The following is a 27,302-nucleotide window of genomic DNA, read 5'->3' as shown; positions in this document are numbered from 1 at the left end:
CCTATAAAACCTGGTAAAAGTGCAAGGCGTCGCCCATGAAGCCGCTGCACAGATATCGCTTGCTGGTACCCCCTTAAGGGCAGCCCAAGACGTAGCCATACTCCTGGTGGAGTGAGCCCTTGTACCCGAAGGGACTGGCATTCCCAGAGCCCAGTAGGCATGGGAAATAACCTCAACCAGCCAATGCGACAGCCGCTGTTTGGAAAGCGGTAGTCCCTGCTTCGCCGCCCCATAACAGACAAAAAGTTGAGCGTGTTCCCTCCTCAACGACTGCGTACGGGCCAGATAAGCTCTCAAAGCCCTGACTGGGCACAGAGTGAGCAACTTGTCGCGCTCTGCTCGTGAGGCAGCAGACAGCTGGAATTGGGTCAGCTCCAGAACCTGGTTGATAGACTGCCGATTTAGAACCTTAGGCAGGAAGGCTGGATTAGGCCAAAGTGACACGCCAGTGCCCCCTGCCTGCCACCTTAAGCAGTCTTCGCTGACGGAGAGGGCGCACAGCTCCCCGACGCGCTTGGCCGAACAAAGAGCCAGGAGAAAGCAAGTTTTAAGAGACAAAGATCGCAGATCTGCATCTAAAATGGGCTTATACGGGCCTTCAGTAAGTGACATTAAAACAGTGGGCAAATCCCAGTTTGGTGCCCGCAAAGTGCGAACTGGAAGCAACCGGCGGGCCCCTTTTAAAAACTGACCAATCAGTGGATGCCTACCCAAGGGTCTGTTATCCGCACCCTGGTGAAAGGCTGAAATGGCCGAGGCATAAACCTTCACAGTACTGACCGCCTTGCCTTGATCCAAATAGGACTGCAAGAAGCGCAAAACTTGTGGCACAGGGCAAACCGCTGGCTCAAGACCTAAGCTGGCACACCAATCCGAAAAGATCCTCCACCTGAGTGCATAGCAAGCTCTAGTAGAAGGAGCCCTGGCGTTGTTCAGAGTCTCCTGCACAGACTCAGCTAGCTGTTCAATGACGGACTCTGCAGGGGCCAAACCCACAGGCGCAGGGCACCTGGGTTCGGATGCCAGATCTGCCCGTCTGCTTGGGACAGAAGATCCGCCCGGCGGGGTAACTGCCATGGCTGACCCTGCAGGAGCCGGAGAAGGTCTGGGAACCAAGGCCTCGCCGGCCACCGTGGAGCAACCAGCAGAACTGTGTGTTGGCCCTCCCTGATCCTCCGCAGGACCTGAGGTACAAGAGGGGATGGAGGAAAAGCGTACAACAAGCCTGTCGGCCAGTCTTGTGACGGAGCATCCAGGCCCAAACTGCCTCCCTGTCCTATGAGAGAGTACCACTCTGGGCAATGAGTCGTTTCTGCCGACGCAAACAGGTCCACTTGTGCAGTACCATACTGAGCCCAGACCTGGCTGACCACCTCTGGGTTCAATCTCCATTCCCCTGGGAGTGGCCCGGTCCTGGCGAGAATGTCGGCCGCCCTGTTCTCCAGGCTTGGAACGTGTACTGGCCTCACTGAAGCCAGACGCGGCCATGCCCATGACAGCAACTCCTCCGCCACCTGGAGGCACCGCCGGGACCTCGTGCCGCCTTGGTGATTGACATGATACACCGCCGAGGTGCTGTCTGACCTCACCAGAACATGTTGGCTTCGCAACCCTGGCAGGAACCTCTGCAGGGCGAGATGGATGGCCTTCAGCTCGAGGACGTTGATGTGCTCTGACGTCCAGGAGGGAGGCCACACGCCCCTCGCTGACAGCCCTTCCCAGACAGCTCCCCAGCCTGTCAGAGAAGCGTCTGTCGAGATGACTTGCCTCTTGTGAGGAAGGCCCCCCAGTGGAACCCCCTGGAGTAAGAACCTCCTGTCCCTCCAAGGACGCAGGGCTCGGATGCAAGCAGGAGACACCCGCAACTTCACATCCCTGTCGTCCCTCGGGTGGAGCTGAAAGGCATTGAACCAACACTGCAGGGGGTGTGCCTTCAGCAGGCCCAATGGCAGTACCGCAGCTGCCGCGGCCATTAAGCCCGACAGCCTCTGGACTTTGTGGGCGGTGACCAGTCTGCCCAGCCGAAAGCCTGTCAGAGCCTCGGTCACGCTGTCTGCCCTCCGTGAAGTGAGAGACGCCGTCATGCTGACCGAGTCGAGGAGGACACCAAGGAAATCTGCCTGCTGGCGGGGCTGCAAGTTGCTCTTTTTCCAGTTGACCGTGAAACCCAGGGCCTGGATATGGGTCAGAACTGCGTTGGTGTTGTGCACCACCTGCACCTGAGATGGGGCACAAATTAGCCAGTCGTCCAGGTATGGTAGGATCTTTAGGCCCCGGACCTGGAGGGGGGCTAGCGCGGCTGCCACCACGCGAGTAAAAATTCTGGGGGCCAGCAAAAGGCCAAATGGGAGGACCTGAAACTGGAACACCCTGCCTTGGAAGGCGAAGCGGAGGAAGGACCTGTGTGCTGGGCAGATAGGGACGTGGAAGTACGCGTCTTTTAGATCCAGAGACGTAAACCACTCCCCTTCCTATATGGAACGAATCACTATTCCAGTGTGGACCATTTTGAATGGCAGCACCTTGAGGTACTGGTTCAAGGGCCTGAGGTCGAGGACCGGCCGGTAACCTCCGTCTTTTTTGGGCACAATAAAATATTTGGAATAAAACCCAGTGTGCTGTGCGTGCGGCGGTACTTCTGAGATGGCCCTTTTCAGAAGCAACTCCTGGACCTCCTTGACAAGCACGGAATTTAAAAGGGGGTCTTTCACAGACGTCATCTTGACCCCTGAAAACGTAGGGGGCCGCCGTCGAAACTGTAGGCGGCAACCGTGAGTCACCGTAGCCAAAACCCAAGAGTCTGGCACAATCCCTTCCCAGGAGGTCCTGGACAGCTAGGAAGGGCAATCGACGGGCAGCCCCGGATCCCTAGGCAGAACCGCCACCGTGGCCTGCACCTCTGCCTGCGCCCTGTCGAGGTCTTCGCTGTCCTCTGGGCCAGGGAGTTGGGGCTGAGCTCTGGTCTGGTGCACGAAAGCGCCGGTCCCGTGGGGCAGCATAGTTGATACTTACCTGTGGTGTTCGGGCGGGCTGCCACCGCCCATACTTACCTGATGCTGCCCTGTAGGGACCGGAGCCCGCCTGTGGCACACACGCTGACCAGTTTCTCTAGAAGCGCCAGCCTGTTCCACTCTGTCCAGCACCCCTTGGGAGTCTGGATGGAACACATGCCCAGGCACCACGGGGAGACCTAACAGGTCTGTCCTGATGGCATCAGGGAGAGAGGTTTGGGCAAGCCACACCTGTCTACGGCACAGCACCGCAGAGGCCATAGCACTCCCCACATCACGCATTTTTCGCAGAGCCGCCAGAGTGATAGCCAGTTGCCCATACGGGCTGCCCGTGCTAATGCGTCAAAGCAGTGACTGATGAGACGGTCCGTCTTGGCACACTCCTTACGCGGGCAGCGTGGATTGGGAGATGCATTGGCAGGCCCCAGGGAAGTCCAGGCGGCGATGGACTGCTCGACTGGTGGCATATCCCCCAGCCCTGAGTCGGCCGGATAGGCAGCCTTTGCCAGCTGACGGCAACCTGGATTGAATTGGGGGCGCTGTAGCGACTTACCCCATGCCGTCCGGACCACCTTTGTGTAATCCTCTGCCACGGGTATACAGGGTGGTGGGCTGTTGTGCGAGACGCCTTCCCAGACGTCCCCAAGGGAAGCCATGTCTGGCATAGGGGCCTGAAGACCCAGGATCTTGGAGGCACTCAACACCCGTGACATCAAGGAGCCGACGGGGACCTCCCCTGGCACCGTGGATTCATCAGTTGGCTCCACCATGTTTGAATGTAGCTCTTCCAGGAGGCCGTCCCCGCTTACGTCATCGATTGTAGAACGGGGGGCATGGAGTGACAGCACATCCACATCACCCAGATCAACATCCGCACCATGGCTCTCAGGCCTGGACGAGGAGCCTTCCTGGCCAGGGGGCAGAGAAGAGGATGACGTGCCCTGGAGACCCTCCAGCCAGTCCATCCTCCTAGCCAGAGCCTGGAGGGCTGAGAGAATCTGAAGCGACTCCGTGCCATCACCCTCGGTCACGGCAGCTGGGGCCGGGCGCTTAGCAGGTCCAGGGACCTCCACCTGGCCATGCCTGGAAGGGGACTCATGTTGCCGGTCTCGTTTACGCTTGTGCGTATGCTTACGGCCATGCCGATGAGAGTGGGACGGTCGGTCGGGTGAGCGCCGCCTGTCCCGTCTGCCCTCACGCACGTGGCCACATGCCTGGTCAGCCCTGCGGAGCCGTTCCTCCCTAGGAAGGTCACAGGCTGCGCTGCAGGGGCTGTCGACTTCCTCCAGGAGGTGGGCGGCCCCAAGGCAAGCGGGACACTCTCTATGCCCGTCATCGGGGGCCATCGCGGCCCTACAGACTCTGCAGTAGTGTGCCGCCATAGCCTACCACAGAAAAACACAATACAATACAATACAATAAGGCACTTACCTTGGCCGTTCAACGCACCGGGTCTGCAAGCAGCAGCCCGTAAAGAGACACAGCAGTGGTGTAATAGAGTACACGGGTGGCCTGAAGCAGCGTGCGGACACGCTTAGCAGGCTCACACTGGCCCAGCTAGCTGCGGACAGCAGCGACGGGGTACACACAGATATACAAAGACGGCGGCCACCAGTGCGCGAACGCACGCGCCGACGTACACCAGTGGACAACTGGAAAAAAGACACACAGCGGCCCGCACCTCGTGCAAGACTGCACCTAGCAGATACAAACAGCTAAACTTACCTTTGCAAGTAGCCTAGCACACAACAACAAAGCTAACAAGAAGCACACAGTAACATTAGTGCCTAAGCGGCCGAGCACATACGCGCTGATCAGGCCCACACAGGTTCCGGCTGCCAGAGCAGTAAACAGAAATAATAACGGTGGCCCACGCCGGTGCGCGAACGCACCCAGCAGGCTCACACCAAGCCCAACTAGCCGCGAACAGACGGATAAGGTACACAGTAGTTAACAAAAAACAACCCGGAAACCTGGCACACACAAAAGGGAAAATAACACCAAAACGGCGGCCCGCAGCAGAGCGCGAACGCAGGCAGCAGGCTCACACTAGCCCCTCCGCCGTGCGGTATGGGGTGAACTCAGGAAAGGCGTCAACAAGTTAAACAAAGTTAAACGAAGTTTTCCTGAAAAAAACACAGGTTACAGCCACATGCAGACTAACAAACACAGTCAAGCAAGACTGGTCTCAGATGAGGCGATCAAGGTGAGAGACTGAACCGGGAGCAATCTCCGCTATTTACAAGCTCGAGTCGTTCTGCTTCCGGAGGTCATGGGCATGACTCTGTTGACATATGGTCTCGGTGATAGGCAGAACGAAGGTGATCATTCCTTTTTTAGACTGTAGTGACGGTCAGAGTGAGGTCGAAACAGATCAGCATGTCATCTTTTAGCTCATGCAACATTAGAGTGGTGATCACATACATAAGACATATCAGCATGTCATCTTTTAGCGCATGCAACATTAGAGTGGTGATCACATACATAAGACATATCAGCATGTCATCTTTTAGCTCATGCAACATTAGAGTAGTGATGACGTACATAAGACATATCAGCATGTCATCTTTTAGCGCATGCAACATTAGAGTGGTGATGACGTACATAAGACAGATACAGGCAGGGTGTGAGGGTGAGAAAGAGTGAGTGGGCATCAGAGTGAGAAAGGAAGAGAGGAAGGGATTTAAAATACGAATACAAAATATAAATTATTATTATTATGTAATTTGTATTTGATTTGGATGATGAAAATGCCTTCATATTTTGTATCAAAATACTTCAGTGTTTTGTATTTTTGGATTATTAAAATACTGTAGAATATTTTACATAGCATAGCATGATGGCATCATACACTGTAAAAAATGAAACGTCAGGGCTGTCCGATTTATCAAACCATATTACGTTACAATGAAATAAAACAGTCTAGTGTTAAATGAAATGTCAGGGCTGTCCAATTTATCAAACCATATCATGTTACAATGAAATAAAACAGTCTAGTTTTAAATGAAACGCAATCTTATTGTGTTCAAATAGTCATTTCAATAGAGTAGTCCATTTTTCTAATTGAATGTAAGGTAAGCGTATACAGTATGCATATATATGGGGGGGGGGGGGGGGGGGGGTCACAGTAACCAAACCACAAAACATTAAATTAAGCAAACCCATGTTTTTTTTTTTTTTTTCAAACACAATGTTACTACATTGAAGTGGCTTATTTTGCCTCAGCAGCTATTTATCCAGCATCAGCAGAATAATGTTAGATGTTAGACCAATGTGAAGCATAAGTACTGAACCAGTAAGGCAAATGAACATGTGGGACACCATTTCATTGTGTTTGAGAACTGAGATAATCACGCAGCTAACAGTGTCGGCAAAAGTTTTCACATGAGTTTTCTTAAAGAGGGTTATGCTTAGAGACAGTAGAATTTGGAGCTGAATTTTATCTTATGCTATGCTTTGAGATGAACCATGCTTCATTGTGAATACTGAGGCACAACATTCAACTTAAAATTCAGTTTTCATTTTAAAAGGTACACTATGCAGGTTTAGGTATTTTTAGCGACTGATAGATTCGGCCTGCCACACACTTTTATCCGGCCTGCCGCGCATTAGGTTATCATAGACTGCTCGCTATTTTTTCCCCCATCGATAGACAAGTAATGACATAATTGTGGTTAACTTTACTGCAAACTTCTTTACACTCTTCTTAGAGATCGTTTACAATGTCAATGTCAAAACGGCATGTTACATAGAGATGATATTCTTTGTAATCTCCATTGCAGCAGATCTAATTTACATTATGCTACTCCATTTAATTGGGAAAGCGTTAGAGAGTGCCGTGAGGGAGAGAGAGCGCGGCAGGTTCCAGCTGGCTTGCGATTGTTGATAATTAATATCTCCTTTTATTAAGAAACCTTTAACCCACTACTGGCCCTTCATAAACTGTGATAGGGCAGCCATGGGCACAGCACTAGCCATAGGCTATATTTGAGTGGAGCTTGCAAAATAGTCTTAAAGTGACAGTGCACCATTTATACATAAATTAAACAGCATCAAATTAACAGTATTTCTTAAGAAATTAATTTTCTACAACAAAATATCTTTGTCATTATTATCATTTAAATGATAAAAAACCATCTGTTGGCCCTTGAGCCAAAAAAGTTTGGCCACCCCTGATCTACAGTGTCATAGTTGGATGATGATTCAGAGTCAGAGGTTTGTGTGGCGAAAAAGGCCCGAACCCATGGGTGCACCATTTTCGGAAAGACTGGCTGTGAAAATTCAGCTGGTTGAGGTACTATAAGGAGATGAACTGCGAATGTTGCAGTCGCTACCCCAGAACTGAGGAGAACACGAAGTTTGCCAACAGTGTAGGCACTTCGCAGTTTAAACACAATACACTAGTTAAACACAATCTTAGCCTCAAGCAGAGAGTATGCCGTGATAGGGTGTGTTTCCCCATGAGCACAGCAGGTATCAAGTTGTGGCTATGTGCCACTAGGAGATCATAACAGGTTGTTCCAGTTGTATGACGTGCAGTGACGACTGTTGTCATGCCGTATAAAGTTTCCTGCCGGTGAAGACTGACACTCCCTCATCACGGCATGTTCAAATTGTCTCATCAGTGTCTGCTGTGTTCTATCAAATTGTATCAGGTGTAACGTGAAAGATCCTGACACATTGTAAACACATTGAAGGTAAGTAGGTTGATGCTATACTGTTACAGCAACGGTAAGGCTATGTGTTCTATTCATTTTAGTGGTAAAATAAGAGGTGGGTAAACTATAAATTCTGTGATCTCGGTGAGGTGGACTGCGCTATGCGGTATCAGACTTTTAAAAAAAGGCATTCAAGAACATGTTTGATGATGGTGGAGGTTATTGTCCAATGTTTATAACAATACCAGTGGTATTAAATGGTTCCTAGAGTGTTAATGAGTGTACATATTGTGTGTGTGGATAATAGTGTGATGTTTTTGTTAAAAGTTGCAATTGGTGAATAAACTATTTTGAGAGGTGGATAAAATCTAATAAGAGGTGGATAAACTGTGTTTAGTTGTGTTTAGCCTCCACTACATCCCTGGTTCTGTATTATATAGTCATGGTGGTATGATTATGTACGGATACATATTGTAAATGCAAGAACACAGATTATTGTTTGCTGGTATTTGAAAGCATTTTTTTTTTTTTAGGTCTGTTAACCAAAACTGTCTTTTCAGTCCATTCTTTCTTTAATTATGAATCACAGATCTGAATATAGATGTGATAATGGATGGTTTATAAACATCACTAAGGCGTCTTTAGGCTATACGCTTCATTTACATTCACCTTAATTGGTATAAGTATAGTTTTAAGGCAACATGAGATGCAGACAAAATCACTTACATAGGCTATTTCATGTTAACTTAATTTAAACAGTGGCATTGGAATTAGTTGCTCAAATTGGGTCACTGCAGCATGAATCAAATGTTGTAAACTGAAAGAAAAATGCTAAATTTGAGACATTTCATTCATGTGCCACTGATTACTCACACATTTCTGTTGACCCAGGACTTCTGGTTAGGGATCAGTTTGACATGTTTGAGTGGTGTTATCAATACAGAACTTAATGTATGACAGTACTGTGGTGGTGTATTGCTCAATGGCTGCATGGTGAAAGAGCTCCCACATACTATCCTTAAAGCAGTCCTGTAGCGCAGATTCCGTTTCCTCAGTTCAGATATGCACAGTCTTGATTTGGCATTTAGCTCTGATGGCAACAGGTCTGCATGTTGGTCTCAAGAAAAGGGCCAGATGATCAGATTGACCAATGTGGGGGGCTGGGAGTGCTCTGTACGCTCCCTTTATGTTCGTACCTGATCCAGTGTTTTGCCCTTCCTGGTTTCGATCTTAACGTTTTAAGGCCACAATGAACAAGCTATCAGGTAGCTGGTTTTGTTGTGCACTGATAGCCTCATACATTTTCTTCATGGCTAACTTAGCGTTAGCTCGTGGGTGGACATACACAGCAGCCACAAACACAGCAGTGAACTCCTGGGTAAATAGAATGGTCTGCATTTAAGCAGCAAGAATACCAACTTGAGTTTGTGTAGCCCAATTGTTTATATTTCAGTGACATTTCATAACTGGAATGCTCATAGCCTACTATCTTAAAAGAAAGCTGCAACAAACACCAGTCTGGGTTTGTAATCTAGACCCTTCCCCCCTGCCCTTGTTTGGTTAATTTCCTCTTCCTGTCATTACCCTAGGTACTCCGAAAGGGGAAACTCCACCCAACAGTGAATTAGATACACGTTATTAATACATTTAAATAATACGATCCATCTTTTCTAAGGAACCTCTGCAATGGAGCATTAATGAACTGCCCAAAGCCAAGACGAAGTCACAGCAGGGAGGATATTCGGCCAACATTACACACACTGGAAGACTGTGTAGAATCTGTTAAGGTAAGACTTGATGGTTCATATATAATAGTTATTATATGATGTGAAACATATAACCGATTGAGCTGATATTTTAGCATTCATTGGCAATTTCACTTCAAGTCTAGAGAAAATAACGTTACAATTTGAAGATGGACAAGTGTGCACAGAAGTTAAAAGTGAAGGGAATTGTACCAGTAGGATACTGAATTAAGAGAGCAGAGACATCATACAATATCTTAATTAATCTGGGGTAGGCCGGGGGAAGATCTAGTTCTTGGGTTGGAGTCAGCATCTTGCATGAAAGAGATATGATTTCTACATGACATCGCACTGCTCTACAAATTCGTCTGTTTTCTTAAATTCAGCAAATGTCCCATTTCAGTATTTCTCAGTGTTCCACCCCTCTGCACTCCCACTGGTCCTGCAGTGACAGTCAGCAGCCTTTGGGTGGCGCAAAATCAGCCCCTACATGTCAGGTTTAAGGCAGGATAGGACCCAAGCGCAAGACTCTTTCCAGCAGAAGTTTGTATTACTACAAACTATACAAGCATTACAAACTTACAATAATCTGCCAAGATGAGAGTTTTTGACAGGACAAACAGAGACGAACTGACAGAGGAAGGGGGGGGGGGGGGGGGGGGTAAAAATACACAGACTAATTACAGTTTCTCAGTCGCTTTGGTGCTTTTTTCAGATCAGAATGAAAATTCTCATAACTATTAGTTCAACCTCCACAACATTTAGTCATTTGTGCACATCATAGTAGCAATTTCTCCTTCCTCTGAACAAATTGCAAATACTTTTGGACATGTATCAGTTGCTTTCATACAATTCTCTGCTGTTTTTTAACATTATCATTTGCTTATGTCATGTCAGTCAAAATGAACTATACTTATGAATGCTGAATAGTCGTTCCCAATAAAACGAATAGTCTTCATTTCATTGCTTGAGTCATTACATACAAAATTGTTGAACTAGTTATCAAAGTCTGTCACAATGCTGTAGAATTGCAAAGAGCATACAGTAAAAATGTACGCATTCAGTGTCTTGTACTCACTTACTCACCTAACTACAGCAATGTGTAACTTTACTGTAGTTTTCAAATGCATGGCTGTACAAGTACTGTATAGTGCTGTCTTGAGCATGTTCAGGTAGTGTCACCGAGTTCTGACCTTTTTTTGCATTGGAAAACACTGAGAGAACTGTCATAATGAAAACATGACAAAGCCATTTGACTATCTTGTTCATAAACGATGGTGTCAAGACTTCTCATTTTGATGACACTGACAGTTTCATTGACATGAATACCTGCTTTTGAGGAATGGACTATCCATTTTGAGCAAGTGACGTGCTTTTGCAGGTCATCCACTAGGTTTTGCAGTTTGCACTAATTGTTTTGAGAATTGCACTAACTTCTGTGCAAATGTTAATAGTGATGTGAGAAAAGCACCAAAGCGACTGAGAAAAACTGTAACACAAAGACAGAGGACTGGACGAAACCAACAAGACAATAACAGGGAACAGGTGTGAGCAGAAACAGAGGGAAACTAACAAGACAGGAAGTGCAGACCATATAAGGAAAAAGGGGTGGAGACAGTCACATGACAGCAGACAGGTAAACAGAGCATATGGGGAACAGCAAAAGTAAACAAACACAGGACAATACACAAAATGGCCACCAGGATGACAAAAGTCAGTCAGTCCCTGCAGGATCCTGACACACTACATCTGAAGGTGTGGAGCTCCTGAGTTTCCTTTCATGGTGCCTTGCATTCAGTGTTGCTAAGTCTTGAGAGAAAAATAAGCAACCGGGTCTCTGAAAACAAGCCCAAAACAAGCGACCCAAACCACCCCCCCACCAAAAAAAAAAAAGAGTACGAGCCTCAGGTTATGTATGCATTATCATCCGACTAACCGTAGTTTCATTTAGAAGAGCAACTGGCAGTCAGCTTTGCGCATCCAGTATCACGCTGTCCTAGAGTGAGTTAATTTGCCAGCAATGTTAGCCTATGTAAGTTAATTTACTTTCTTTAACTTTCAAAATAGCCTACGAGCGCATCCGGTTGACTTATTCTAAGCTATTCTTTGAAGGTTTTGTGAGGTCTTTACTGTACATCTGAGCTAACCCCATCGCTCTGACTTGGCAAAGAGAAACTTCTGAATTCTACACAGATCCTATGCAGCATAAGGAAAGCATGGGTAAAGGCAAGGGAGGGTCAGCAGATACAAAGAAAGCCCAAAAGAAGCTACCGCACAAAAAAACAAGCCCAAAAAACCGCAACCTGCAACTACTAATATTTTCAAGTGACTTTGATATATAACAAGCGGACTTGGCAACTATGCTTGCATTCGCTCTGCTGTGTGTCTTTTATACTGAACCCCTAGATTTTAAGAATATTTATTTATTTAAAAACTTCATATAAATTGTCCCTGTAATCAGGACAGTTTGTATCTTGCCATGCAAATCAACTAGTGTCGGGCTGGCTCTCTTGTAATACCACATTCTACCACATGAGGCCGCTGTATTATATACAATGCATTTGAGATGACTACAGAATTCCACATATGCACCACAAACACACACACACGCTCTGAGTGTTTACTGTTTGTTCATTTTAATTAGCCTCAGATGACAGTGGGAGAAAATGACAGTGATGAGGCTCCTCTCCCACTAGCTGCCTTTAAGATGGAGAAGATGAAGCTGGTTGCTCAGGACATGTGGAGATGTGGACATGAGGCGGAGATGGACTTCATGCTCTCCTATTTAAGAAGTTGTCTGGATGATGTCCGACAGCCACACGGTCTACTCTCAATGCAGGAAATAGGCTCATGGATATGGATATATATATGGATGTTACCTGTAGCCATTTCAATATGTGTGGCCTACTTCAATGATGGGTTGACTTTCACAAAATGGACACTGTCGGCAGATCACCTTATGGTGCTAGTGCTAGTCTAGCATGGTCAAGTAGAAGAGGAGTTCTCAGTTATTTATTTTCCAGAATGTTTCGGTCAAGGATTCCCAGGACACCAGAACACCAGGGCACATGCTACTTCGTATGCACACACACACAAGTAAGCACACACATGCACACACACACTTACAGTACACAGAATGAGTTGCAAGAGTAGAGGATGGAGTACTTCGTATGCACACACACTCAAGCAAACACACACATGCACATGCACAGTCACTTTACACAGAATGAGTTGCAAGAGTAGGGGATGGAGTACTTAGTATGCACACAAACACACACACTCAAGCAAACACACACATGCACATGCTCACAGAATGAGTTACAGTACAAGAGTAAGAGATGGAGACAAATTGATGAGCATCATTACTTATATCTTGCATATACTGTATCTATCTGTATTATATTCATGAGTTTCCTTATTGGGGGCCAAGCAGCGAAGCTGCGAAGGCACCCATTGTGTTTCTAGCTTTTCTTATTGGGGGCCAAGCAGCGAAGCTGCGAAGGCACCCATTGTGTTTCTAGCTTTTCCTATTATTGGGGGCCAAGCAGCGAAGCTGCAGGGCAACCCATAGTGATTCTATGTTTTCTTCCCTATTATTATTATTACGCTTCCGCCATGGGAGTCTATGGCAGCCCATAGAACCGTATGGTAAAAAGTTGTGAAATTTGGCACACCGATTGGGGACAGGCCCATGATTAATTTCACCAAGTTTCATGTCGGCTCCTCGAGGGCTCTAGCGCCACCAACAGGCCAAAGTTGGACGTGCGTTCACGCACGTAACTTTTGACCTGTGGATCCGATTTTGAAAAATGAGGTACCGTTGGAATCCTTGGACCAAGCCGAGTTCAACGCACCCTATGACGTCATTTTCCGCCATGATGGATTTTCCGCCATTTTGGATTTCATCAAAATCACTTAAAACGTATCAGAGGTCACACATTTTGTCCGATCGACACCAAACTTGACAGAAATCATCTACAGACCATGCCTCATTAATGCATTGCTTTTTGTCTTCGGAACTAAAACCGTTTGCCCGTAACAGCCAATCAAATTTGTGGCGAAGCCGCCAAACAGGAAGTGAGCTCATATCTCAGCAACCAATTAATCTATCATAACCAAACTTTGTACGTGGACTCAGGACCCAATCAGGGGGACGCTCAAGAAATCTGGTGACCTTTGACCTCTAGGGGGCGCTGTAATTTAGAAACATGCCTTTTGGCCTGTAGCTGCTGTTGTGCTAAGAATTAAAACACACTAGTGGTGTCTGGTAATACTGTTGGAGGTCCTTAGGCCGACCCAAGCCAACTTGTGATGTCATCATAATTGATTCGGCAGCCATATTGGATTTAATCAAAAACACGTACAAGTTTTTGCAAGTCACAAATTTTAGCGGATCCTCACCAAAATTGACAGAGACCATCTTCAGCCCATGCCTTATCATTGCATTGCTTTCTGGAACAATTGACCGAAGCATTCGGCTGTAACAGCTAATCGAAATTTGCGGCGAAGCCGCCAAACAGGAAGTGAGCTCATATCTCAGCAACCCTGCCATGTATCATAACCAAACTTACTACAAAGGTTCAGGACCCCATTAGGAGGACGCTCAAAAAATGTGTTGACCTTTGACCTGTAGGGGGTGCTGCAATTAGCAATATTGCATTTTGATCTGTAGTTGCGATGTGTTTTATCGATCATTTATTTTTGGATGTGAAACAGATGACAACATATTCCATCCAGTTCATTCTAATGCGTGCGTGGTAGGGCGGGGCGGGACGGGACGGGGTGGGACGGGCAGGGGTGATTAGGTGGGGGGGCTGGCTGGCGGAGGCGGTGGCAATACTCAGCCCTGTTTCAGCCCTACAAAATCAGTTATGTTTGATGTGACACTTGTTGAAAGTGTTGATCGCGACTGTCTGCTGAGTTCTATCTTGTCGCCGTGGCTACTCCGGCCTATACTGCTTGGCCCCCTCATTGCTGCTTGCAGCTATATTTATTACACATCTTTCCTCTGCCATTGAAGTCTATGGCAGCCCATAGAACCGTCTGGTGAAAAGTTGTGAAATTTGGCACACTAATTAGGCAATGCCCCATGATTAATTTCACCAAGTTTCAAGTCCGCACCCCGAGCGCTCTAGCGCCACCAACAGGCCAAAGTTGGACGTGCGTTCACGCACGTAACTTTTGACCTGTTGATCCGATTTTGAAAAATGAGGTACCGTTGGAATCCTTGGACCAAGCCGAGTTCAACGCACCCTATGACGTCATTTTCCGCCATGATGGATTTTCCGCCATTTTGAATTTCATCAAAATCACTTAAAACGTATCAGAGGTCACACATTTTGTCCGATCGACACCAAACTTCATAGATATCTTCTACAGACCATGCCTCATTAATGCATTGCTTTTTGTCTTCGGAACTAAAACCGTTCGCGCGTAACAGCCAATCGAAATTTGCGGCGAAGCCGCCAAACAGGAAGTGAGCTCATATCTCAGCAACCCATTCATCTATCATAACCAAACTTATTCCATGGACTCAGGACCCAATCAGGGGGACGCTCAAGAAATTTGGTGACCTTTGACCTCTAGGGGGCGCTGTAATTAAGAAACATGCCTTTTGGCCTGTAGCAGCAGTTGTGCTTAGAATTGAAACCCACTAGTGGTGTCTGGTACTACTGTTGAAGGTCCTTAGGCCGACCCAAGCCAACTTGTGATGTCATCGTAATTGATTCGGCCGCCATATTGGATTAAATCAAAAACACAAAAAAGTTTTAGCAGGTCACAAATTTCATCTGTTCCTCACCAAAATTGGCAGAGACCATCTTCAGACCATGCCTGATGAGTGCATTGCTTTCTGGAACAATTGACAGAAGCTTTGGCCTGTACCAGCCAATTAAAATTTGCGGCGAAGCCGCCAAACAGGAAGTGATTTCATATCTCAGCAAAGCTTTCATGTATCAAAACCAAACTTAGTATATGTACCTCAGACCACATCAGGAGGACGCTCACGAAATTTGGTGACATTTGACCTCTAGGGGGCTCCGTAATTGACAAAAATGCATTTTGGCCAGTAGTTGCTGATGCGCATTATTTTGCAATGGAAGTCAATGGTAGCCCATAGAACCGTCTGGTAAAAAGTTATACAATTTTGCACACTGATTGGGGACAGTCCAATAATTCATTTCACCAAGTTTCATGCCGGCACCTCAAGCGCTCTAGCGCCACCAACATGCCAAAGTTGGAATTGTGTTCACGGACGTAACTTTTGACCCGTTGACCCGAATGGAAAAATGAGGTATCATTGGAATCCTTGGGCCAAGCCGAGTTCAACACACCCCATGACGTCAATTTTTGACCTCTGTGTTTAAATCACAGCAAGTGTGATCATATCTCAGTCAATCTTTTATTTTTGATGTGAAACTGATGACAGCAAGTTCCATCTAGTTAATTCTAATGTGTGCGTGCAAGGGTGGGACTGGGTGGGATGGGCAGGGGCGGTTGCGGCGGTGGGCTGGCTGGGGGAGGGGGCGGCGACACTCAGCCCTGGTTCAGCCCCACAAAATCAGTTATGTTTTGATGTGAAACTTGACCTTGTAACTCAGCCAATCTTGGGTTGTATGGCATGGAACTTGCTGTGACTGCTTAAGGCTATATGTCTGATGCAACGGCATTGACTTACATGGTTAATCTGGCCTGCTGATCTCACTGCTTGGCCCCCTCATTGCTGCTTGCAGCTATATTTATTATTATACCTTCTTCCGCCATGGAAGTCAATGGCAGCCCATAGAACCGTCTGGTGAAAAGTTGTGAAATTTGGCACACTGATTAGGGACAGTCCCATGATTAATGTCACCAAGTTTCATGATGGCACCTCAAGCGCTCTAGCGCCACCAACAGGCCAAAGTTGGACGTGCGTTCACGCATGTAACTTTTGACCTGTTGATCCGATTTTGAAAAACGAGGTATCGTTGGAATCCTTGGACCAAGCCGAGTTCAACGCACCCTATGACGTCATTTTCCGCCATGATGGATTTTCCGCCATATTGGATTTTAGTGAAAGTGAAACTAAAACTTCACAGGTCACAAATTTTGTCCGATCGTCACCAAACTTGACACACATGCTCTTCAGACCAAGCCGCACAAAAGTTATCACTTTTCGTCTTCGGAACTCAAACCGTTTGACCGTAACAGCCAATCGAAATATGCGGCGAAGCCGCCAAACAGGAAGTGAGCTCATATCTCAGCAACCCATTCATCTATCATAACCAATCTTAGTACATGGACTCAGGACCCAATCAGGGGGAGGCTCAAAAAATCTGGTGACCTTTGACCTCTAGGGGGCGCTGTAATTAAGAAACATGCCTTTTGGCCTGTAGCTGCTGTTTTGCTTAGAATTAAAATGCACTAGTGGTGTCTGGTAATACTGTTGGAGGTCCTTAGGCCGACCCAAGCCGACTTGTGATGTCATCGTAATTGATTCGGCCGCCATATTGGATTTAATCAAAAACACGTACACGTTTTTGCAGGTCACAAATTTCATCTGTTCCTCACCAAAATTGGCAGAGACCATCTTCAGACCATGCCTGATGAGTGCATTGCTTTCTGGAACAATTGACAGAAGCTTTGGCCTGTACCAGCCAATCAAAATTTGCGGCGAAGCCGCCAAACAGGAAGTGATTTCATATCTCAGCAGCGCTTTCATGTATCAAAACCAAACTTAGTACATGTACCTCAGACCACATCGGGAGGACGCTCAAGAAATTTGGTGACATTTGACCTCTAGGGGGCTCCGTAATTGACAAAAATGCATTTTGGCCAGTAGTTGCTGATGCGCATTATTTTGCAATGGAAGTCAATGGCAGCCCATAGAACCGTCTGGTAAAAAGTTATAAAATTTTGCACACTAATTGGGGACAGTCCAATAATTCATTTCACCAAGTTTCATACCGGCACCTTGAGCGCTCTAGCGCCACCAACAGGCCAAAGTTGGACTTGCGTTCACGCACGTAACTTTTGACCTGTTGACCCGAATGGCAAAATGAGGTATCATTGGAATCCTTGGGCCAAGCTGAGTTCACATCCCCACACACCCTATGACGTCAATTTTTGACCTCTGTGTTTAAATCACAGCAAGTGTGATCATATCTCAGTCAATCTTTTATTTTTGATGTGAAACTGATGACAGCAAGTTCCATCTAGTTCATTCTAATGTGTGCGTGCAAGGGTGGGACGGGATGGGATGGGCAGGGGCGGTTGCGGCGGTGGGCTGGCTGGGGGAGGGGGCGGCGACACTCAGCCCTGGTTCAGCCCCACAAAATCAGTTATGTTTTGATGTGAAACTTGACCTTGTAACTCAGCCAATCTTGGGTTGTATGGCATGGAACTTGCTGTGACTGCTTAAGGCTATATGTCTGATGCAACGGCATTGACTTACATGGCAAATCTGGCCTGCTAATCTCACTGCTTGGCCCCCTCATTGCTGCTTGCAGCTATATTTATTTTTGTCATTACTGTTCTATCATTATTACTGTTATTGAGTTGATTGAGATAATTACAGCAATTTCCCATGCATTGTGTATAAACTGCAGGACAGTGTTTTATGCAAATTAAAAAAACAAAACCATGTATTAACCGCACCTGTGTATTATCCCAGTGCCCAATAAGCAAATTAATCAGAATCAGATCGGGCTTTAATCATAAAGAAGAATGAAGAAGGGAATGCATTTCCCCGTATGTGTGTGGATATGCCCCCGTGTATTAACTTCATAGCTGAAGTTTACAGAGTAAACCTCGGTTTGTAGTTGGGAATTTACAGCATAAGTTGGCTGAGTAGAAGAGGTCTTGTCTGTTCCTGTTGTTCCTGTGCTCGTCTATGTGTGACTCTTGTTCCTTAAAGACAGGGGGCATCAAGGGGGCATGAGATGTGTGTGTGTGTGTGTGTGTGTGTGTGTGTGTGTGTGTGTGTGTGTGTGTGTGTGTGTGTGTGTGTGTGTGTGTGTGTGTGTGTGCATCTTACAATTACTATTACACTTTGCATTACAACTGTTACATCATTAAGATGGTGAATAATTAGTGTTGCAGCACAGAGGGCTTTGGTAGCTTCAGTAATCAAGGATGTTTGGTAGTGTGGCCTCTGCAGTTAGTTCTTTTCCCTGTGGACTCTTATGTGAGTGTACGGACCACAAGCACTTTTTTGTAAAATAATTTGTAATTTGTTTTAGACAACACAAACAAAGATTATGTGAATGTGTTGTGCTGCATTGTTTGTAACAACATGTATTTACAAAAATGCTCCAGCCTTCATTAAATGATTTTTTTTATATCATTGTCCATATTGGCAACTGAATTATGATGCCTTTCAACCACCAGGGACCTGAGCCAGAGAATTGATCTGTGAAGATCCATCCCATCCCATCTCCATCCCATCTCTGTTTTGCTGGATTGGAAAACAGACCACAGATTTTTAAATTTAATCTAACTGAAAGGCACACTTTCTAAAACAAAATGTACAGCATTTTTACTGTTGCCATATCACTGGGTGTACATTCACATGTTGGTACCAGGAAATGTGGCTATGCTTCTAGTCCAGGGGTGGGCAAACTTTTGGCTCAAGGGCTACATTTTTGAAAATTGACTGGCTGGCCGCACAACCGTTCTCTAAGGAGAGTGAAAAGCAGTTTGCAGTAAGGCTAACCAACATCGTCTCTATCGCAGGAAAAAAATAGCGAGCAGCCTGATTACCACATTAAATGCTCGGCGGGCCGGATGAAAGTGCTTGGCGGGCCGCAGTTTGCCCACCCCTGTTCTAGTCTGTGAGAAATTGTCTCTAGGCAGTAAGAAAGTGTCTCTAGGTGGTGAGAAAGTGTGAGAGGCCTATGTGAGAGGCCCCACCCTGTCCTTCACACACACACACACACACAGACACACATACACACACACAGGTTGTGAATAGAGAACCAAAATAGCTCTTACTGTTACAATTAAGAATAAATACATAGATTGAAGCAGCCCCCAAAGAGACAAAGAATGAATGTGTATGAGAGAGAGACAGAATGAGAGAGACAGGGGGGTAAATATAAAAAGTGTGAAGAGGATAGAGATGGATATATAGAACAATAGAGAGATAGAATGAGAAAGAGAGAGAGAGAAAGAGAGAGAGAGATGGGTGTGTCTTATTGGGGTGTTATTTTTGTTCAGTCCGGATGCCTTGGCATCAAACCAAACATTTCCGGCAGTGTTTCAGGTAAGACGAAATTAATTTCATGAAATTATATTGCTTATAGGCAAAATATAAAACAATGTTATAAGAATAGTACACATGATAAAGCAATATTACAGTATAAGGATAAAAATGCATGATAAAGCAATGTTATATAGATAAATACAATGGTAAGTTTAGTTTTTGCTGCGCCCTGCACATGTCATTGTCAATATCATGTCAAGGTAGTTGAAAAATGGAAGAAAATTAAATGGAACAGAAGGCTTTGTGTAAAACACATCAGGTTGTGTAAACAACGGATTTATTCATACAGAATTAGCTATGATATTCAGGTTGATTTGAAGATAAAAGATCATTCAGTTTATTATCAATGTAAACTTTTTTTGTGGTGTATAAAATATGTGTACCCTAAGTAAATTTAAGTCTTACAAAAAACAAACCAGATACTTTGACGACTTTACTAAATATGTGAAGGACCTTCATTGAATGTGGGAAAACTTTGATAGGTTGATGTCGAAGTTTGATAGATTGTCTGTCCGCATTATGACCGGAAACGTAAGCAATAGCGACTGCATGGCTGTGGTCTCTGCAGTTCGTTCTTTACCCTGTAGATCATCAAGCAGAGTTCACCACAGACTGAATGGATGATACACAGCATGTAAAGATGTATCTCACCTCAGGGCAATTTAGAACAAACACTTTTAAATGACAGTTGCTCATTTGTTAATATTTTGCTTTACACAACACAAACTCAGATCGAGTGAACCTGTTGCGGTGCATTGTTTGTGACCACATGGGCAACACTATACAATAATGATACACTATTTAGCATTAGTCAAGTATTAGCATTAGTTAAGTATTAGCATTAACAAACACTTAATTCATCATTATTAAGTACGTTTTCAACATTACTTAATGATTAACAAATGTGCTTCTCCTCATTAATAGAGTTTTATTTAGTAGGTGTTATCAGTGTGTTCTCCTTTGTTATGATAAATTCCTAATGTTTAAATACTGAACAGATGATGAATTCATAAGGTATAATCAGTAAACTAACTCATAATTCCTAATGTTTAAATACTGAACAGATGATGAATTCATAATGAACTAGCGATTATGTCAATGTTACTTTAGGTGAATACCTCCATACCTAATGATGAATAAGTGTTTATTAATGTTTTATTAATGTTTTATTAATGTTTAACTAATACTTAACTAATGCTAAATGTTGTACCATTATTGACATGTTACCGAAATATATATTTTCACATATGTTTTCAACAGAACCTCAGAACCAACAATCTCCAAACTCCTGTGTGCCCATGGACGATCAGCTTACCCTCTGGAATGGCGATGGGAGGATCAGGCTCATCATATTCCTCTCCTATGCTCTGTGGGGGGGTCTACCTGCTCTGGTCTGGGCTGGTTGTATTCTGCGTCAGCACCAGCGCCTCCAAAACCGAAACTCGATCCTCATCATCACCATCCTCTTCAACGACGCCCTGGAGCTGTTCTTGATTCCCTTCATCATCACGGCGATGGTTTCACGTTTTGCCTGGCTGACCGGTCATCTGATTTTTTCTATACTTTTTATGGTCAGATGTCTTGGTCTGCATCTTCACCAGCTGGTGGCGCTGGAGGGCATTCTGTCCCTCACACACCCTCGCCACGGTCGCCTTCTCTCCTCTGTGCCCTGCTACACGGTCCTGACTCTCGCCATGGTAACGGGTGTCACCTTCACCATCATCTTTCCTCTTCCTGCTCTCCACGCCGTTCTGTTTGTGGTTCCCACTGTTACCGCGCTTACCACGTGTGTTCTGATGCACAAAATGTCCCCTCAGCACACCACACCAAAAGACAGGCCGGACCGTATGGTGTTGACCGTCTCCTTGTTCACTCTCCTTGCCCTTTATGGTCCATCCATTCTTACTCTGCCCATATCCTCCTATAACGGGAGCCTTCCCTTTCCTAACATATCTCCCATTCATGATCTGTTGGCTTCTGTGTGGGAGACCCACTGCTGTGCATGCTGGTCTGCAGGCTACCCAGAATGCAACTCTCACAGGCTGGTGAGGCCTCTGATGGATCCAAAAGGAGTTTTTTTTCCTCTTAATGATTATTTGCTTTTCACACAGACTATGATGAAGATGTTTTCTATTGGGTTGTTGTTATTATGACCGCCGCGCAGCATTTAGTGACCGTACACCAACAAGGATTCCCGGGACACTGAAAGACCGGGGTACACGAAACTTGGTGGGCATGTAACCCCACATGGATAGCATGGAACCATCGTTTTTTGTTTTGATCTGTAGCCCCCCCCGCTGGAGGTGGTGGAGGTGTTTTCGAAAGGAGGGTAGGGCAGACACAGTTTTCTGTGAATATCTCGAGAACCGTAGGGTTTAGGAGGACTATTTTTTTGTATGTTGATCTCAAGGGGCCATGTCAACCCATTCCATAACCACTCATTTCATGTATAGCGCCACCTAGTTAAACACAAAAAAGTAAAAATTAGGTGTTGTAATCGCAGGTATCTGTGACCTAACATAGTCAAAAATGCACGAAATTGGAAGTGTAGGATCATTATGACACCCTCTGAATGCACGCCAAGTTTCGTGGAATTCCGTTCATGGGGGGCCACACAATAAATTAATTTATGTTACTATACACCAACTGGCCTGTAGGTGGCCGGAGACAGTTTTCTGTGAATATCTTAAGAACTGTAGGGCCTAGGAGGTCCACCTTTTTTTTGTATGTTGGTCTTAAGGTGGCATGTCAACCCATCCCCTTACCACTTATTTCATGTATAGCGCCACCTAGTTAAAAATTAAAAAGCCAAAAATTAGGTGTTTTCATCACAATATCTCTGGCTGACATGGTCAAAACTGCACGAAATTGAAAGTGTAGGATCATTATGACACCCTCCGAATGCATGCCAAGTTTTGTGAACTTTTGTTCATGGGGGGCCTTACAATAAAATAATTTATTTGTACATTTAGTGACCGTACACCAACAAAGATTCCCGGGACACTGAAAGACCGGGGTACACGAAACTTGGTGGGCATGTAACCCCACATGGATAGCATGGAACCATCGTTTTTCGTTTTGATCTGTAGCCCCCCCGCTGGACTGGACCCCCCGAAAAGGAGGGTAGGGCAGACACAGTTTTCTGTGAATATCTTGAGAACCGTAGGGCCTAGGATGACCAATTTTTTCCGTATGTTTGTCTCCAGGGGTCACACACACACACACACACACACACACACACACACACACACACACACACATACACATAAACATAAACGTGTACACGCACACATGCACACAATTCAAGAATTTCTCAGAATTATGAACAAGCAAGATGGGGGAGACAGTTAGAATCATATAGGCCTTTCAGCTTGATTTATTTTTGTGGAAAAAATGTGCTGGACTGGGCGGCGGTCATATTTTGTACCCCTCTGCGGTACATCTAGTTCAGTAATTGACACACACACACACACACACACACACTCACACACTGGCCTGCTAGCCTGGACTTGTCAGGATTAAAATGAAAACTGAAATAGTGGACTTGTAAATTATGCTTCCGCACAGTATACGCTATCTAATAATAAACGTGTTCTGTATTACTATTGATTTGTTCTGTCTATCAATAGGTTCTTCATTACTATCAATAAGTTTTGTGAATTGTGCAACATGCTCTGTTTTACTGTCAGTCACCACTTGGGTATTTTATAAAGAACCTACTGAATTAGTCTTCAGGCTTTATCATGCAACTTTAGAGTGGTGATGACGTACATAAGACACATCAGCATTTCATCTTTTAGCGCATGCAACAGTAGAGTGGTGATGACGTACATAAGACACATCAGCATTTCATCTTTTAGCGCATGCAACATTAGAGTGGTGATGACGTACATAAGACACATCAGCATTTCATCTTTTAGCGCATGCAACATTAGAGTGGTGATGACGTACATAAGACACATCAGCATGTCATCTTTTAGCTTTGGCTATCACCGCAGTTAGGCTACTAAACGCAAGGCTTACCCAAGTTCTAGGCTATTCTGTCGCCACATTTATAATATTGCTATAAAACCTTCGTTAGTAGCCTAACAGTCAATACGTTTGCCTGCATCAAATCAAATCGCGCATTTGCATTCAGTGTGCTACTATCGGCTTAACGTGAGTTCTAAGCGTCTTTGTATGCTTATATCTGATTTCACTCGACTGTGAATGCATGTATATATGTTGTAAGACATGTAAAATAAATGAATGACACTGGCACTACGCACAAATTAATGTAGCCTAAACTTACACCGCACTTTCCTAATAACTTAAGTTCTCTCGTGTCACTGACAGTAGCTAGAATGCATAAAAAAACACCAGGAAAAACAGTGTTCAGTCCACCAAGTCATAAGCTATCGGCGCTGCGCAGCACCAGTTGTGATATTTATCTTACGGAGTGTAATCGTAGGTAATGTTATGTATGAAAACTAGTATTGTTAGGCAATACTATAAGTGCAAGTCCAGGGCAGCTGAGGTGTGGCGATGACATCATCGATACGCAAGCAGGATGTGCGGTTTCGCTGTCTAAACGAATTCAAACGGGCTACGGTTTCAGATTTTTCCACTCTGGGACCAGGTTTCAGAAAAGTGCGGTTTCGGGCAGTGCGTTTACAGGATTCGTTTGGACGCTCGGCCAGGACGAAGCAAAACCTCTGCGTTTAACCCAAAAAGCGTCTCCGTGTGAACAGGCCCTTAGAGTGAGGAAGAAAGAGAGGAGTAGTACATCCTGTGAAAGGGTTCAGGTAAGACTGATTTACAGGCTACTTATACTTAAACATTATATATGTGGCTCTGATGTCTCTGCTTCATCATTTTGTTTTATTAAAGAATTACATACTTCAGATTGTTTTTTATTTACGCTTGTTGTGTCAACGTAATTATTGATTTTTGGTTGATTATCAGACACAGATAACCTGCTATCTTGTGTAAAGAATAGGGATGAAAAATTACCTAAATCTACATCTGAATACAGACCTACTCAAAGAAACACTTTCCAAAGATACTCAAAGATACCAACTTTCATACCTAAATAATATGAAAAATGTACTTTTTTCTACGAATGTCTGTGAATATTTCTATGAATGTTTTTTTTACACTGTAAACAACAGAACAACAGAATAAAATAAATTGGTGATAAATTCATAGAATTCTAAGAAGAGATAGTTCTTGGACACCTCTTGAATACTTTTTGCTTAAAACTATAAAAAGGTCAGGCGAGAGCTGATACAGGAAGTGGTAGTGATATCGTGGCCTTGTGAGCACCACAAACATCAACATCTGAACAGGCTGCCATATGTCCCTCTTATTTCACAACCGAAACTATTTCTCCACATCTAAAGAGCATTAACCGCAGCTTCACACATACAGTTTGCCTGGAGAGCCACTTTTAGCAAATTTATTTATTTTTAATCTCAGAAGAGCCACATAAAGACGGTTATAAGGAAAAGTTTGGATATTTAACATACAGTTACTTTCATTCAACAGAGGATTTTTTACTACATTTAGTTTTAAAAGTAATGTGCAAGTAACTTGAAATATAAAGTGGAAAGTATAGGCCTTAGGCTTCCCATGTAACACCACCCCCTATTTTCCCATGTGTCCTTTGGTATGCAAAGTAACATCATAGTTAACAACACAACACTCAATTTTCGTTGACATGTCATTGGCAAAATTGAATATTAGGCCTACCAGAGATTAGATTTGGTGATGGCCTTGGAGTCTGGCTGGCTCATATTAAGTGAGGTGAAGTTTCATGCAAGAATTGAGGCTGTCATCATTTAAGGGCAACTCCACGCAAAACTGTCATATATCCATAACGGCAACTAAACTACAGGGGCAGCTGTGGCCTACTGGTTAGCACTTCGGACCTGTAACCGGAGGGTTGCCGGTTCGAACCCCGACCAGTATAGCACAGCTGAAGTGCCCTTGAGCAAGGCACCTAACCCCTCACTGCTCCCTGAGCGCCGCTGTTGATGCAGGCAGCTCACTGCGCTGGGATTAGTGTGTGCTTCACATCACTGTGTGTTGTGTCTGTTTCACTAATACACGGATTGGGATAAATGCAGAGACCAAATTTCCCTCACGGGATCAAAAGAGTATATATACTTATACTAAATACCATGCCATTGTGTTGGCCTTATGGATGTGACAGTTTTGCGCGGAATTGCCCTTAAACATGAGCGCAGGTTTGTTTTGTACATGCAAGTGGAACCGAACCGGGTTAACACAACAATACCAACTCGTTGCAGTGTGCGATATATAACGGGCAGTCCATTTCGCGTTTTCAGAATCAGTCTTCGGAAACTTTCCCATTTCAGCCCGCTTGTGGTCGTGCTTGCAAGCTGTGGTCGCTGACGTTTCCTTTTTTTTTAGTATATTTTTGGGCTTTTTATGCCTTTAATCAGATAGGACAGTGGAGAACGACAGGAAGTGAGTGGGAGAGAGAGTTGGGGTGGGATCCGGAAAGGAACACGGGGCGGGAATCGAACCCGGGTCGCCGGCGTATGATGCAGGTGCCCCAGCCGGTTGCGCCACAGCTGTGACCGACGTTTCCTTTTTGAAAAAAAAGGAACAGCAAGCACACACATCAACAATAACAATTAAAGTGTTTTCGTTGACTGAAATGGAGGGAAATCGGTGATTTTGTTTGACATTGAGTTTAAGTTAGTTACCATTAGTTACACCTGTTTGAGGTCCTCGTGGATGATGTGTCACAGCAGAAAAATACATATTCATACATATATATACAGTTCAGCCTATAAGAGAGCCAGAGTGGATGTGTAACACATACAGGTTAAACATCTTAAGAGATGGGCAAGCTATAGCACGCATAGGGTTAAGCCTCCTTGCTGCCCTCTGTTGGTGAGTTTGTGAGTGTGGAGCGGCAGGTACAATTTGCTATTACTTAAACCAGAGACTTTCTAATGAGGAGACTCAAAAAATCCTCCATAGAAATGCATGGGCTTAGTTTGTAACGCAAATATGGCAGTTGTCTACGCATATCACACCCCTTCCGTGGCAAAACGTCGACATGTGAATACATTGAGCCAATCATGTGGTGTGATGTGAATACATTGAGCCAATAATGTGGTGTGTTGTGAAGACATCGTGCCAATCATGTGTTGTGATCTCGCCGCTGAAGCAAGATTGCAGTAGATTGGTGTCGTGAAGCCTTGCGCAAGCGCATTTCTGCCGAGATGGATGCCCGATGAGTACCCAAAAAGCGTTGCCATATGGCTGCCGAGTGGAGGGACTTGCCTTAAAGGACTTTGCTTAAACCTAAATGGGGTCCTGATGGACAATCACGAGAGTATCAGTAATATAGACTTCCAGTTCAGAATCTCAAGGATTCAGAGTGAATGTGCAACATAACGTTTGATGGGTTTTACACATTTCAAACTCCTAGATTAAAATGGCAGTGTCGTCTTCACACATTTTTATTATCAACTCTTAAAGGAAGATCATATTAATTAGTTATTATATTATTATTATTTTTAAAACAGCATATTTCTGTGTTCTGAGAAAAATGAGGAAGAGAAATTGAAAGTCAGAGGGAAGTCTTTTTTTATATATTTATATTTATTTATATTTTTTAAATTGACATTAC

General features: G+C 44.9%; 1 protein-coding gene and 1 long non-coding RNA gene across 2 annotated transcripts in view; one reads left to right on the top strand and one right to left on the bottom strand.

Moving 5' to 3' along the window:
- The window catches only part of LOC121690252 (C-type mannose receptor 2-like), a 1,098,322-nt gene that overhangs the window by 69,434 nt on the left and 1,001,586 nt on the right, over positions 1-27,302 (bottom strand). The window lies entirely within an intron of this gene.
- LOC121690289 lies at positions 7,580-12,780 on the top strand. The gene is made up of 3 exons (XR_006025022.1): positions 7,580-7,708; positions 9,345-9,456; positions 12,065-12,780. It is a non-coding gene; the product is annotated as an uncharacterized LOC121690289 (long non-coding RNA).

The sequence above is a fragment of the Alosa sapidissima genome, chromosome 18, assembly GCF_018492685.1.
Source record: "Alosa sapidissima isolate fAloSap1 chromosome 18, fAloSap1.pri, whole genome shotgun sequence".
NCBI classification, from domain to species: Eukaryota; Metazoa; Chordata; class Actinopteri; order Clupeiformes; family Clupeidae; genus Alosa; species Alosa sapidissima.
This window is presented reverse-complemented; position numbering and strand designations above follow the sequence as displayed.